Source organism: Rhinatrema bivittatum, chromosome 3 (genome assembly GCF_901001135.1).
Source record: "Rhinatrema bivittatum chromosome 3, aRhiBiv1.1, whole genome shotgun sequence".
Lineage (NCBI taxonomy): Eukaryota > Metazoa > Chordata > Amphibia > Gymnophiona > Rhinatrematidae > Rhinatrema > Rhinatrema bivittatum.
In genome coordinates, this window is record NC_042617.1 from 276,679,284 (window position 1) to 276,695,030 (window position 15,747).

The window sequence follows — 15,747 nt, forward strand, 5'->3', positions numbered from 1 at the left end:
GACCCTTCCCGGTGACCTGCCTGGCTTGGGGTGACACTGGTGGCCAAATCCCTCCCGCATTCAGACCTCTGAGAAGTTGCATGCCTCGGGTCTGCTGACAGAGAAGGCTAATTCCTCTGTCTTCTTTCAATTAAAAAAAAAAAAAAGAGGTCAACCTGCAAGCAGCAGGACAGCTGACAGCTTCGTAGGAAGGAGCAGGTATCTGATTTTCTCCTCACCCCTCGCAGCCAGGTACAGGCACGTTCTCAGTTGGCAGTACTGCCCCCCCCCCCCCCAATGCTTCGTTCGATGCTGTGCATTGCGTGCGGGGAGCCGGCCTCTAGGCTCTCCTGCGAGGGAGTCTACTCTCGCTGTTTACCCGGCAGGGAAGGTTCCTCCGTGCCGGAGAAGTCAGCTGATCGTCCTCGGCTCGGCAAGCACGCTGCACGGCCGGCCCCATTCCTGCAGACTGCGGGAACGGTGGCCTTTTTGTCCTCACACCGCGATGCTGAATCTGTGCCGGATGGGGGAGGGGACCCGATTTTCCCGCGAACCCCGCCTGATTTAAACCCAGTGCACCTCCCGGACGTCAGCTCTGACCCTCAGCCTGATGAACCCCCTCCTCTGATCCCAGGGAAAGCTCCTGGGCATTTTTCAGTGGGGTTTGTTCTGCTGATGCACAAAGCATATGTTGCCAGCTTCTTACAGGAGGATGATCCCCCTTTAGACCCCTCTCCTGCAAGGGTGCCTATAGGCCTTCCTCCAGCGAAGGTCCCTAAGGCATCGGCGGATCAGGGACCCAAAATCCCTGTTCCTCAAGGAGCAAATCAGGTCCGGATTGTACCGGGAGTTCCGGATCCTCTTCCTCTGCCACCTCAGTGACCGGACCTGGATCCAGATGTGGACATTTTGGATAGTCACTCTCAAGGCACCCTGCACCCGCCAGTGGACGGTGACGATCCTCGAGTGCTGCGCCTCTTCCAGGTGGGAGGAACTGGATCCTCTTATACCCTTTGTTTTGGCCGAGCTGGGCCTCGAGGCCCCTCAGAAGGACAGCACGAGTGCCTCGACTTCTAGTAACGTAGACCCCGTCCTGGCTGGACTGAGAGCGCCTCCACACACCTTTCCTTTTCATCCGATGCTCATGCAGCTCCTGCTATGGGAATGGGAAGCGCCGGAAGCCGGCTTTCACGTGGGCAGGGCTGTGGATAAGCTCTGCCCCATCCCCGATCTGTGTCTAGATATGCTTAAGATCCCTAAAGTTGATGCCTCCGTTTCCGCTGTTACGAAGAGGACTACCATTCTTCTGGTCGCCGCATCTCAAAAAAGATATAATTGCGATGGAGAAGGTACAGAGAAGGGCTACCAAAATGATAAGGGGAATGGAACAACTCCCCTATGAGGAAAGACTAAAGAGGTTAGGACTTTTCAGCTTGGAGAAGAGACGACTGAGGGGGGATATGATAGAGGTGTTTAAAATCATGAGAGGTCTAGAACGGGTAGATGTGAATCGGTTATTTACTCTTTCGGATAGTAGAAAGACTAGGGGGCACTCCATGAAGTTAGCATGGGGCACATTTAAAACTAATCGGAGAAAGTTCTTTTTTACTCAATGCACAATTAAACTCTGGAATTTGTTGCCAGAGGATGTGGTTAGTGCAGTTAGTATAGCTGTGCTTAAAAAAGGATTGGATAAGTTCTTGGAGGAGAAGTCCATTACCTGCTATTAAGTTCACTTAGGGGCGGATTTTCAGACTCCGCGAATAGGCCTACTTTTGTTTGCGCTCCAGGCGCAAACAAAAGTACGCTGGATTTTAGTAGATACGCGCGGAGCCGCACGTATCTGCTAAAAACCTGGATCGGCGCGCGCAAGGCTATCGATTTTGTATAGCCGGCGTGCGCCGAGCCGCGCAGCCTACCCCCGTTCCCTCCAACGCCCTCCCCTCACCTTCCCCTCCCTTCCTCTACCTAACCCACCCGCCCGGCCCTGTCTACACCCCCCCCTTACCTTTCTCCGGGGATTTACCCCTCCCGGAGGGAGAAGTAAATCCCCGCGCGCGAGCGGGCCTCCTGCGCGCCAGGCCGCGGGTACGGAGGGCGCGGCCACGCCCCTGGACCGCCCTGGGCCGTAGCCACGCCCCCGTACCCGCCCCCAAAACGCTGCCGACACGCCCCCGAAACGCCGCGACGACCGGGCCCGCCCCCGACACGCCCCCCTCGGAGAACCCCGGGACTTACGCGAGTCCCGGGGCTCTGCGCGCGCCAGTAGGCCTATGTAAAATAGGCTCACCGGCGCGCAGGGCCCTGCTCGCCTAAATCCGCCCGGTTTTGGGCGGATTTAGGCGAGCAGGGCTCTGAAAATCCGCCCCTTAGAGAATAGCCACTGCCATTAGCAATGGTAACATGGAATAGACTTAGTTTTTGGGTACTTGCCAGGTTCTTATGGCCTGGATTGGCCACTGTTGGAAACAGGATGCTGGGCTTGATGGACCCTTGGTCTGACCCAGTATGGCATTTTCTTATGTTCTTATGTTCTTATTCCGGTAGTGGGAGCGACCGCCTTGAAGGACCTTCAGGACTGCAAGTTGGAGGTTTATCTTAAACGAATATTTGAAGTGTTGGTGCTCGGGGTCCAGGCGACAGTCTGTGGCAGTCTCATGCAGCGGGCAAGCCTTAGGTGGGTTCAACAACTACTCAGCACCACAGAGGCGGAACAGGCAGAACGGCTTGAACCTGCGGTCGCATATGGGGCTGATGCCCTCTATGATCTTCTGCAGGTGCACTCCAGAGCCATGGTTTCAGTGGTGTCAGCCAGATGTCTCCTCTGGCTTCGAAATTGGGCTGTGGATTCCTCTTCTAAATCACAATTGGGCACTCTCCCGTTCAAGGGTGTTGCTTTTCGGTGAGGACCTGGAACAGCTTATTAAATCCTTAGGGGAAAATAAGATTCACAAGCTGCCTGAGGACCGCCCTAGACAGTCTACGTCCTTCTTTCCTTCGCGCTCTCATTTCAGAGGGCAGTGCAGGTACAACAGGCCAAGGGGGCCTGCCCAAAGAACTACCCTCCACTAGATCTCAAGCATGGTCTCATTCCTTTTGTGGCCGACGTCCATTCCGAGATGGTCACCCTCCAGGATCCTCCACAAAGTCCGCCCAATGAGATGCAGCCAGCCCATTCCTCCGTTCCCAACTTAGGTGGACGTCTGTCCCTCTTTCTCGAGGAATGGGTCAAAATTATGTCAGATCAGTGGGTCCTCGAGGTGATCGAAAAAGGCTACGCTTTAGAATTTGCTCAGGATCTCCCAGACCGCTATTTAATCTCTCCTTGCGGGAGTCGGAAGTGTCCAGCAGTGTGCCAAACTCTCGACAGGTTACAGGAGCTCAGGGCCATAGTTCCGGTCCCCCTGGAGGAACAAGAGTCCGGCCAATATTCCATCTACTTCGTCGTTCCCAAAAAGGACAGCTCCTTTCGACCGATCCTGGACCTCAAGAGAGTCAACAAGGCGCTCAAAGTTCCCCATTTTCGAATGGAGACCCTGCGGTTCGCTCGGGCAAATTCCTGGCCTCTCTTGATTTGACGGAGGCCTACTTTCATATACCAATCCACCTGGAACATCAGAAGTATCTTCGCTTCAACATCCTGAGACGCCAATTCCAGTTTCAAGCACTCCCGTTCAGTCTTGCCACCGCTCCCCGCACATTTACCAAGGTCATGGTGGTAGTGGTGGCATTCCTCCATCGGGAGGGAGTCCTTGTCCATCCTTACCTAGACGACTGGCTCATTTGGGCGAAATCGGAGAAACTGCAAGCTGGCGGTCAACAGAGTCTTGTCGGTCCTCACTTCCCTTGGGTGGATCATCAATTTCCCCAAGAGCAACCTCAAACCCTCGCAGGTCCTGGGATTCTTAGAGCATGCTTCGACACCAGCGTGGGCAAGGTTTGCTCCCCGAGGCCCGGGCGCTCAAGCTTATGAATCAAGTTCAACTCCTGTTATCTCTTTTGATGCCCATGGCCTGGGATTACCTCCAGGTTCTGGGATCTATGGCTTCCACTATAGATTTGGTTCCTTGGATTTATGCGCATATGCGTCCTTTGCAGAAAGCGTTGCTGTCACTGGAAGCCAGTCTCAGAGAAATTTCACACTCCTCTACCGCTCTCCAACTCTACCATCGCCAGCATGCAGTGATGGCTCTCTCTCGCTCACCTGTCAAAGGGGATGCCACTGGAGACGCCCCAGTGGATCATTGTTACGTCGGAGGCCAGTCTTTCAGGCAGGGGAGCGGTATGTCAGAATCAGTCTACCCAGGGACAATGGTCCCCAATCCAGGCCCGGTGGCACATCAATCGCCTGGAGGCTCGAGTGGTACATCTGGCCCTCAAGACTTTCCTGCCCTTGCTCGTTGCAAAGCTGTGCGAGTCCTCTCTGACAACGCCACCACAGTAGCTTACATCAATCTCCAGGGAGGCACCAGGAGTCATCTGGTGGCCCTGGAAGCCAGCAAGCTGTTCTCTTGGGCGGAGCTTCATCTGAATCGACTGGCTGCCTCCCACATTGCGGGGAACGAGAATACTGAAGCCGACTTCCTAAGTCGGCAACATCTAGACCCCAGAGAGTGGGAGTTGTCCAAAGAGGCAATGGATCTTGTCGTGCGCAGGTGGAGAGTTCCCCACTTAAATCTGATGGCTACCATGAGAAACATGAAGGCTCCCAGATTCTTCAGTCAAAGGCAGGAGCACTGTTCAAAAGGAGTGGATGCCCTAGTTCTACCCTGGCCACACGACATCCTCCTCTACGAGTTCCCACCATGGCCCCTGGTGGGAAAAGTACTCAGAAGAATAGAACTTCACAAGGGGCCGGTCATCCTTGTGGCCCTGGAGGCCATGGTTTGCAGACCTGGTGAACCTCGCGACAGATGGTCCCCTTCGTCTCGGTCACCTTCCAAACTTGCTTCGTCAGGGTCCCGTATTTTTCGATCAGGCGGATCGCTTTTGTCTAGCGGCCTGGTTTTTGAGCGCTGGCGACTGAGGAAGAAAGGTTACAAGAAGGAATTTATATCCACGCTGTTGCGGGCCCATAAGACTTCTTCCTCTCTCACATACATTCGAGTATGGAGAGTATTTGAGAATATGTGTACCAAGTACGGCGTACCAGCACGCAAGACCCCGGTGTCCCAGGTTCTCTCCTTCCTACAGAATGGCCTCTCCAAAGGTTTGTCTTTCAATTCCTTGCGAGTGCAGGTTTCGGCTCTCAGTTCCCTCATAGGACGGGTGGATGGTTACACTGTGGCGACCCATCTGGATGTCGTTCGATTCCTTAAAGGGGCTAAACATTTGAACCCGCTCATCCGGGCTACTTGTCCGTCGTGGAGTCTTAATCTGGTACTTTGTGTCCTTTGTAGGGCACCTTTCAAACCCCTCCAGCGGGCCACACTTAAGGATCTGATTCTTTAAACAGTATTTCTAGTCTCTATTTGCTCGGCCAGGAGAGTCTCCAAGCTTCAGGCCTTATCTTGTAGGGAGCCCTTTCTTCATTTTTCTGATTCAGGGGTTTCCCTAAAGACTGTAGATTTCAGTAATGCAGTCTCAGTCAGTTGGCAATCTAAAAGCAAGTTTTATTAATGAAAGGACAGAAAAGGAAAAAGAGGAACAAAGAAATGAGGAAGTAATTTGTTCCCCAGAGTAGCAGACAGTATAGCAACAGTATCCGCTCTGAGCTACTCAGCTCCTCGCACTGTGTACAGCATTTTTAAACTTTTCATAATGTCCAATAACAATGCATTGACGAGCTTCCTGGGCGTGCTTTCTTCTTCCGGGTGTGGGTTAAAGGCATCCCCGTCATAAACCTGTGACTGCATAACCTGCTGTTGGTTAGCTCGGAGCCACACAGCAGACTGTTCTAACCCAGGGGTCTGAGCAAATAGTGCTTTCATATCCCCAATGGCCAATTTCATTCCCATAATGTGTTTTTCTAGAGCCTGGATCCAGCCACCTGCTTCTCGGGAAAGAGGTGGCAATTTAGAAAGTATCGTATGCAGATCAGTGAACGTCCAAGGGACATACACTGGGCGTGGGATACCATCTGTGGTGGTTTTGGTGACTATAGGCAAGGCGTGTACTGTGTTCTTTGCTGTGGCAGGTGCAATAAGGGGGGGGGGGGGGGCACATACTGTCCCTCATACTTCTCCCACACTAACAAGCCTTTGGTCATATATCCTAACTCCTTTGTGGACCAACAGCAGTCGAGGTTGTCCTTAACGGGCTATGTTCAGATCTTCTGTTGTCAGGGGATAAACTCTCATTTGTGGGCTTAAGGCGAGGGTCCACACATGTAAAATGTCCACCCAAATGGTGACATAAAAGTCTGACTGTTCCATTTTTGCAACATATTGTGCTGGTGTGAGGGTAGCAGCGGAGACTGTTAACGCTCCTACTGTTTCCTCGCCCTCAACATCAGGAGCGAGGCGTTGACGCCTTCGCTTCACATGTTCAATTAGTTCGGTATTAAAAACAGGGGTGTCAGGGCTGTTATGTATATGGGCTCTGTCACTTGTGCAAGTGGTGTGGTGAAACTGGGCTTCGGTGTGAGTGGTGTGGGCTTAGGTCTGGGTACATCTCAGCACAGTGGGTGGAACCCTCTGATCTGTGCTAGACATGGGGCGAGCACTGGTGTCAGGGCAAGCCACCCCCGATGGGGGGACAACGTCCTCACCTACGGGGACACAATGTAAGGTTCCTTCAACCTTAACAGTCCCAGAGAGGGGCGTGCCCGCGGGTATCATGGGGTCCTTTCGGGGTCCCTTTTCGGGAGGAGGTGCGGTGGGAATCAAATGTGAATAACCCACTGCGGTTACTACCTCCTCCAGGGGCAACGGTGTGGTACTCTGGACTAAGCATCTCCGGGCAGTTTGTGAACTGTCCGTTGCACAATATGGGGGCGGTATCTGTTTGCCATTCACCTCCTTATCTAAAAACCTCCGTGTCATAATGAACCAAGTATGAACTTGGACGTGGTTAGCTAACTTCTTCATGTCTTTTGCATTGGACTTGCTATATCTGTTTTCCAGGAAGGTTATGAGCTGCATACGCATAGGCGGGTCAAAGGAGCCTCCTGCTGGCCATGCAAGAAACGCGTCCTTCGCTGCCCATGCTACCTACTTGGCTTGACATGAGCAAATTAACTTCTCATTGGGCTTATGCAGAGAGATGACACAATTCAAAGGGCATGACTGACTAACCTCAACCGCTGTCTTAGAACCTCTTAACATCGCAACCAAAACTTCGACATAATAATAATAAAATTTGGCAGCTCTCCCTTATGAGAAAGAGAGCGTAGTCTTACCTGGACGTGTTTCTCACCGAACTGCGTTTCCGGCGCGCAGTGCCCTTCCGTAGAAGATGGCAACTATGGGGTTGGAGGGATGCCTCGTGGTCTCCTTGCCTCCGACGGTTATCTGCTCAAAATAAAAAAACAGTGTAGCTACCCCTGGCAGCTTACCCTTCGCGATGACGCCCCTTGGGCAATCGTATCCAAGGGTTTAATACTTATTCTCGCGATGACCTCTCATCTGAGTTCTCTTTCTGGGGATCCACACGGATTTCCACTCGCGTCCGAGCTCCGATGTGGTATGTCGTCCGATCAGTTTGTTCAGCCAGGAGGTACTTCCGATGCGGTGCTGGGGTCTGAGTCATGGAACCAGAACCATCCTCTGCTACCAAATGTAGATTTCAGTAATGCAGTCTCAGTCAGTTGGCAATCTAAAAGCAAGTTTTATTAATGAAAGGACAGAAAAGGAAAAAGAGGAACAAAGAAATGAGGAAGTAATTTGTTCCCTGGAGTAGCAGACAGTACAGCAACAGTGTCCGCTCTGAGCTACTCAGCCCCTCGCTCTGTGTACAGCGTTTTTAAACTTTTCATAATGTCCAATAACAATGCATTGACAAGCTTCCTGGGCGTGCTTTCTTCTTCCGGTTATCAATATGATTCGTCACTTGTTAGTCCAATCAGATCCAGCTTCTAGGGTGTCTGCTCCTTTCGTACGTTGCCAGCAGTGGGTTGACTTAGCCAGAACTAGGCTCTCTGAAGTACATGGTCACTGAATATATCACAGGAATCTTAAAACCATATTTTTCATACACATACAAGACGGTTCCATCTTTCCTATCAAAGGTTGTGTCGTCCTTCTACGTAATTGTCAGTGGAGCTTCCTGCTTTTTCTCCAGAGGACATTGCGAGCACACCTGGCGGAGACCTTCGGCGGCTGGATGTTGGGTTCTCCTCCAGTACTTACAGGTTACTAATGAGTTTCGGGTCTCTGATCATCTCTTTGTTTTATGGAGCGGGCCAAACAAAGGGAAACGGGCTTCTAAAACTACCATTGCTCGCTGGCTCAAAGATGCAATTGTGTCGGCATATATCTATTGGGTTCCTCGGTTCCCGAGGAATTAAAGGCCCATTCTTTGCGTTCTCAGGCTGCCTCTTGGGCGGAGAGCCAGTCGGTTTCTCCGTAAGAAATTTGCAGAGCAGCTACTTGGAAATCTCTGCATACCTTTGCTCGTCATTACCACCTCGATGTACAGGCGCCAGTTTTTGGTTCCTTCAGCAGACAGATGTTTCAAGCGGGACTATCTCAGTCCCACCCTACTTAGGGAAGCTTTGGTACATCCCACTGTCTGGACTGATTCGGGTATGTACAGGGAAAGGAAAATTAGTTCTTACCTGATAATTTTCATTCCTGTAGTACCACGGATCAGTCCAGACTCCCGCCCTGTCTGTATCTATATCTTATATTTCCGCTCAAAGTTTTTTCATTCACAGGTTGGAGACCATCCACGCCTTATGGCACCGGAAGTATCTACTTCAGATATATGTATATAAGAGCAGTTCCTATGAGAGCAGTTCCTGAATGGTTCGATTTTCGAATGTTAAAAATTCCAATTTCAAGGTTACCGTTCTTACTTGCTTGATCTTATTCTGGTTATGTTTTCTCCGCTTTGTTAACGCTTATACTGAAGGGACGCTGGGTGAGCACTGTCCTGATATAGGATACCGTTTCAGTTTTTCTCTGGCTCCATCTGCTGGACAGGAGGCTCAACCCACTGTCTGGACTGATCCATGGTACTACAGGAACAAAAATTATCAGGTAAGAACTAATTTTCCTCTAGGTTTTGGAAAAAGAAGGAAATTAGGTTGGATGAGCCTCCAGAAGGCTGGCATCAAAGATGAAGGATACAAAAATAGTAATTATAAAGAAATTATTGTAAGTGGGAATTTCCTGGGATGTAGTTGGGCCAGGGTTTCCCAATCTTCTCCTGGAGGCACACCTAACCAGTCAGCTGATTTAGGGAATGGAAAGATATCTATGGTGAGGGTGATGGGGCTTCTGGGTTTTCTTTCTGGGATTTTTTTGATAATGCATGTTTGGGGGTTTTCTTTGTTTCATTTAGCGGATAGTGCTGTTAACCGGCAGACACAGTGAGGCTGGGTGGTTTTGTTTACTCTGTGGCCCCAGAAAAAGGACCATAAGACAGGATGTACACATTCTAGGACAAGTAGGATGACATCAGATGGAGCACGGCATGGAAAACATGTCAAAGTTTCTAGACTGTGAGCATGCCCAGCATGCCACTGTCCATGTAGGGTCCCTCTCCAGTCTCTTCTTTTCCGCAGAGCTGTCGTCTGGCAGTAGTGTAGCTCATGCTCTTTTTTGGTTTGGAAAGCTTTTTCACCGGTCGATTTGTCAATTTGCCTGCGCCTGGTCCCTCCATTCTCCCGGCTTAGCTAGTTGGGCGACACAGTAAGTTTTTCTCCTGTGCGGTCAATTCCTGGTGGTATTGCCTTCGGTACCCAAGGTTCATCGACCGCTTGCCAGGCTTTTTTGTTATGGCATTGTCAGGTTTTCGTCAGTGCCCTTAGACCATGTCCCTCACGGATTCGCATGAAGTATGTATCCTGTGCCTAGGGGCATTGCACGATGTTCGGGGATGTCGTTTTTGCAACCAGATGACCCCCCAAAGGCCGGCGCTCCCATCTGGATAAAATGGAGAAGCTCTTCGGTTTGAAGAAGTCAGAACCTTCGACTCTGGCATCAGGGGCATCGAGGCCAAAAGGCCAAGGGGAACTGATGGACACCGAGCCTTCGCTGTCCACCCCTCCACAGGGGTCCTCGATGGAGAGAGTTGCCAGAGATCGGCCGTCTTCGGTGTCTTCACGTTCCAGGACGTCAGGATCGTCTCCTTCCTCCTCGGCACTGGGTAAAGACTGGGCCAAGCACCATGGGAAATCCAGGAAATATCACCACTGGTCTCCGTCTGTGCACGGTACTGGTCTCAGGTCGGCACCGGTGCCTGTTGTGATGCCCCCGAAGCGACCCTGTGGAGAGGAGGCATCACCCTCTATTGAACCCAGGAGTCCCAAGCATTCCCCATCGGTGCTGGGCACTGAGTCCCCTCAGGGCTCCGAGGGAGATCTGGTGATGCCTCCCCCTTCTCCATCCATCCTGTCTTTGGCGGATTTCTAGGAGGAGTTGGATCGCAGGGTGCAACCGGTGGTGATCTGAGCCCTGCAGGGCAACGAGCCACTGGCCCCACCGATGCTTCCACTGGTTTCCGAGCCTACACCCTCAATGAGGGCACCACTGCTGGAGCACCTTGATGTCCTTTTTGGCATCCTCCCCATGCAGCTGCTGTCGGTGCCCGGGGGTCCATCAATACCCCGACGGCCACCATTGCCTCCTCTGTCTGATGCGATCCCCGTTGTGAGTTCCGAGGAGGAGGAAGGCCCATTGCTGCCCACAGCACCGAGGCTGTTGGTGCCAGGGCTGGCGTTGCCCGGTCTAGTCCTGGGTCCTTAGGGGGCCTCGATGCCCTCGGTGCCTAAGCTGAGGGGTCTTCCACTGGTGTCTCCGGGTGATCTCAGTGAAGAAGACACTCCCTATGTCCCGTGGGGGGGACGATACCTCTGAGTCTTCATCTGGTAACTCAGGGGATCTTCCCTCGATCCCATCTCTGCTGGAGGAGCGGTGTCAGTCTCTACCAGAGGACCTGACCTTTGCGTGATTTGTCCGGGCCATGGCAGAAACCATTCCAATATCAGCTTCTGACAGAAGAAGATGCCAGGCATAAGATGTTGGAGGTTCTCCAGTTTGTCGATGCCCCAAAGGACATGGTAGCTGTTCCCGTCCATGAGATTTTCAGGGAGTTACTTCTCAGGATCTGGGAACATCCCATCTCCATTCCTCTGGTGAATCGGAAGGTGGTTGCTGTTTATTTAGTACAGCATACCTTGGGGTTTGAGAGGCGTCACCTCCCTCATCAGTCAGTCATAGTGGAGTCTGCGCTAAAAAAGACCAAGTGTTCCCATACCCATGCCTTCGACCCTCCGAGTCGGGAGCACAGGGCACTGGATAGGAAGATGTTTCAGGGCGCCATGTTAATCGCCCCGATTGCATCCTACCAGCTGTATATGACGCAGTACTCTAGGAACCTTTGGAAGCAGGTACAGGAGTTCTACGAGCGCCTGCCCCAATAGCAGCAGGATGCTTTGATGGCAGTCGTCCAGCAGGGCCTGTAATGTGGCAAACACGAGGTGCGGTCCACCTATGAAATGTTTGAAACAGCAGCTAAGGTAGCAGCAGCGGGTATTGGTGCCTGCAGGATGGCTTGGCTCCGAGCCTCCGATCTCCGGCCGGAGATCCATGAGAAGCTTGCGGACCTGCCGTGTACTGGTGAGAATCTCTTTGGTGATAAGGTGAGGGATGCTGTGGCTCAGTTGAAGGATCACCATGAGACCCTTCAACATCTCTGCCAGTACATCGTACCCGCTGTCCTCTGCCAGGAATTCTTTGTGGCAGGGCCCAAGGAGGTTCTTTTAATACCAGAGGAAGTATTATCCTCCTGCCTCTCAAGCCCGTTCCCAGCGTGCAGGCTCTAGGGACCACCCCAGAGAGCAGCGGACCCCCAGGCCTCAGCCGGTGCCCCAGCCTAGCCTCGTTTTGACTGGCTGAGGGGGAGCATAAGCCAATCACCCATACCCTCAATGCCTGGCCTTTCAGTCGGAGGCCGGCTACAGTTCTTTGTGGACCTCTGGCCCAGTGTCACCTCAGACCGGTGCGTCCTGTCCATCGTTCGTCGAGGGTATTGGCTGAATTTCCTGGGTGTCCCCTCGAACTCTCATCCATGCCCCTCTTGGGGTCCGTCCTCGCATCAGGAAATACTTTTGATGGAGCTGTCTGTCTTTGTAACAGCCAGAGCAGTCAAAACTGTTCTGCTGCAGCAGCAAGGGTGGAGATTCTACTCTCGCTATTTCCTGATTCCAAAGAGAACAGGGGGACTGCGTCCAATTTTAGACCTGAGAGCCTTAAACAAATTTTTAAGAAAAGTTCAAAATGGTCTCTCTGAGCACCCTGACTCCCCTCCTGCAAAGAGGGGACTGGCTTTGCTCCCTCAATCTGAAAGATTTATACACCCATATCGAGATCTTCCCCGATCACAGGAAATATCTTCAGTTCATTGTGGGCAAAAGCCACTTACACGGGGGGGCCAAGGCCTCGCCTTGGCCCCCCCGTGTCTTCACCAAGTGTCTGACGGTAGTGGGTACATACCTCCGCCATCTGAGGATGTAGGTGTTCCCCTACTTTGACGATTGGCTGGTCAAGAGTGCTACCCAGGAAGGAGCGCTTTGGTCCCTGTTCTTGACCAGGTGTTGGAGTCCCTTGGATTTGTCATCAACTACTCAAAGTCCCATCTTACTCCGTCGCCTTAGCTGAGCTTTATCGGCGCCCGACTGGACAAATCTCAGCCCAGAGCCTCACAATCAGGCGCTTGCACTGGCGTCCTTGCGGGAGTGATGGCTGCATTGGTTAAAAGACAGGAAACAGAGAGTAGGTTTAAATGGTCAATTTTCTCAGTGGAAAAGGGTAAACAGTGGAGTGCCTCAGGGATCTGTACTTGGACCGGTGCTTTTCAATATATATATACATGATCTGGAAAGGAATACGACGAGTGAGGTTATCAAATTTGCGGACGATACAAAATTATTCAGTGTAGTTAAATCACAAGCGGATTGGACCTTGCAAGACTGGAAGATTGGGCATCCAAATGGCAGATGAAATTTAATGTGGATAAGTGCAAGGTGTTACACATAGGGAAAAATAACCCTTGCTGTAGTTACATGATGTTAGGTTCCATATTAGGAACTACCACCCAGGAAAAAGATCTAGCATCATAGTGGATAATACTTTAAAATCATCGGCTCAGTGAGCTGCAGCAGTCAAAAAAGCAAACAGAATGTTGCTTTTTTGACTGCTGCAGCAGGAAAATGTCATAATGCCTCTGTATTGCTCCATGATGAGACCGCACCTTGAATACTGTGTACAATTCTGGTCGCCGCATGTCAAAAAAGATATAGTTGCGATGGAGAAGGTACAGAGAAGGGCAACCAAAATGATAAAGGGGATGGAACTACTCCCCTATGAGGAAAAGCTGAAGAGGTTAGGGCTGTTCAGCTTGGAGAAGAGAGTGCTGAGGGGGGATATGATAGAGGTCTTGAACGAGTAGATGTGAATCGGTTATTTACACTTTCAGATAGTAGAATGACTAGGGGGCATTCCATGAAGTACCACATTTAAGACTAATCGGAGAAAATTCTTTTTCACTCACGCACAATTAAGCTCTGGAATTTGTTGCCAGAGGATGTCTTTAGTGCAGTTACTGTAGCTGGGTTCAAAAAAGGTTTGGATAAGTTCTTGGAGGAGAAGTTCATTAACTGCTATTAATCAAGTTTACTTAGGGAATAGCCACTGCTATTAATTGAATCAGTAGCATGGGATCTTCTTGGTGTTTGGGTAATTGCCAGGTTCTTGTGGCCTGGTTTGGCCTCTGTTGTAAACAGGATGCTGGGCTTGATGGACCCTTGGTCTGACCCAGCATGGCAATTTCTTAGTGGTTCGGCCTGCTCCACTTCTGGGAATGTGCACGCAAGGCTTTCGCATGGCAGCGTCTGTTCCAGGTGCCTCCCCGGTGGGGAGGGCACATCGGGAAGCCGTTCAGGGGGAGGGGGGGGAAACAATCATCGCACCGGGAGCCTTTCCTCAATGCAGCAGCCCCCGGTGGGCCCGTTCCCGTTTAGTGCGGGAATGGAGGCCATTTTGGCTTCTTTTGCTTCTCCCATGCAGATCACAGGAGGGGAGGGGGCTTTCCCTCCTCCCTTATCTCCGCAGGCTGGTGCCTCCAGAGGGGGCCGAATCGCGGGGGAGCAGGATTTTTTTTTCGATTGACATCTCGGGGAGGGTTTGGATTCTTCCTCCTCCTCTATTTTTATTCTCCTGCTGCAAAAGGCCTTTAAGGCCAGAAGATCTACTAAGAGACATGGGGAAAAAGGGGGCTCCCTTCAGGGCGGTTAAGAAGCCCAAAGCCCCTAAGAAGACAGGGGCCTCAGCTGCCAAGAAACTTAGTGCCTCAAAGCAGGGGGGGGGCCACGAGATTGAAAGATCTCCATTGAGCCTCAGTAGCCCAGCCCACAGCAGATTCCTCTTCTGCAGCTTCAGCCCAGGATGACCCGCTCGCCAAGGATCCTCAAGGAGTAGACCCGGATGCAGACCAGGACCCTGAATGGGTGTTGGCGGAGATGCTGAAGAGGATGTCCCCAGAGTGATCTCCTTGTTCCACAAGGAGGACTTGGTCCCTCTTATTCCTGAAGTTCTGGAGGAACTGGGTATCGAGGCTCCCCAGGAGGGCGCTCAGTTGGGGCCCATTGCTCCATAGAGAGTGGGATACTCCAGACACAGTGCTCAAGGTTCATCGGGGATGGACAAGTTATACCCTCTCCCAGAAGAGGTGCTTGACCTTCTCAGGGTCCCTAAGCTGGATGCTGTGGTCTCAGCGCTTACTAGGAAGACTACCATCCCAGTGTCTGACGCTGCAGCACTTAAGGACCTTCTGGATAGAAAGCTTGAGCGCCATCTCAAGAAGATATTTGAGGTTTCTGTTCTAGGAGCTAGGGCGGCTATGTGTAGCAGCTTTATGATAAGAGCAGGCCTTCGCTGGGTGGAGAAATTGCAAGGGGATAAGTCCTTGGCGGCTTCGGACTCCCTTCAGGCGAATCGGCTGGAAGCCGTGGCAGGCAACAGTGCAGATGCATTGTACAATCTACTTCGAACCTCAGCTAGGACCATTATGTTGGTTGTTTCCCCTTGCAGGCTCCTCTAGTTGAGGAATTGGTCGGCGGATGCCTCCTCCAAAGCGCTGCTGGGGTCTTTGCCCTTTAAGGGAAAGTTGCTAGTTGGCAAGGATTTGGAGGAAATGAATAAATCCCTTGGCGAGAATAAGGTGCATCGGGTTTTTCCTCAAGGTAAATTTTGGGCAGTCATTAGTCATGGTGGCAGCCCTTTCGCGGCTGTCGGCCTAGCAGAGACAAATCGTCCCAAGCAACGGGAGGAGCAAAATCTTCCCAATGAGGCAAGGCTGGCCCACTCCTCTGTTCCATTGATAGGGGGCCGGCTGGCTCTTTTTTACAAGGAGTGGGCCAAAATCACATCCGACCAGTGGGTCTCAAACATAACAAGGCAAGGCTATGCTTCAGAATTTGCTTGGTCCCTCAGGGATCGTTTTTCTCATCTCCCCGTGCGAACAAAAGAAGTTGGCAGTGTGAGACACCGTCCATTGCCTCAGCGAGTTGGGGGCCATCGAGCCGATGCCTCCTGCAGAGCGAAAGGCAGACCGATATCCCATCTACTTTGTAGTGCCAGAAAAGAAAGGCTCCTTCCGGCCCAT

The 15,747-nt window shown here is 51.7% G+C and overlaps 1 protein-coding gene across 10 annotated transcripts in view; it reads left to right on the top strand.

Moving 5' to 3' along the window:
• SMARCC2 (SWI/SNF related, matrix associated, actin dependent regulator of chromatin subfamily c member 2) overlaps positions 1-15,747 on the top strand; it is a 153,284-nt gene that overhangs the window by 131,095 nt on the left and 6,442 nt on the right. The gene's annotated exons all lie outside the window — the stretch shown is intronic.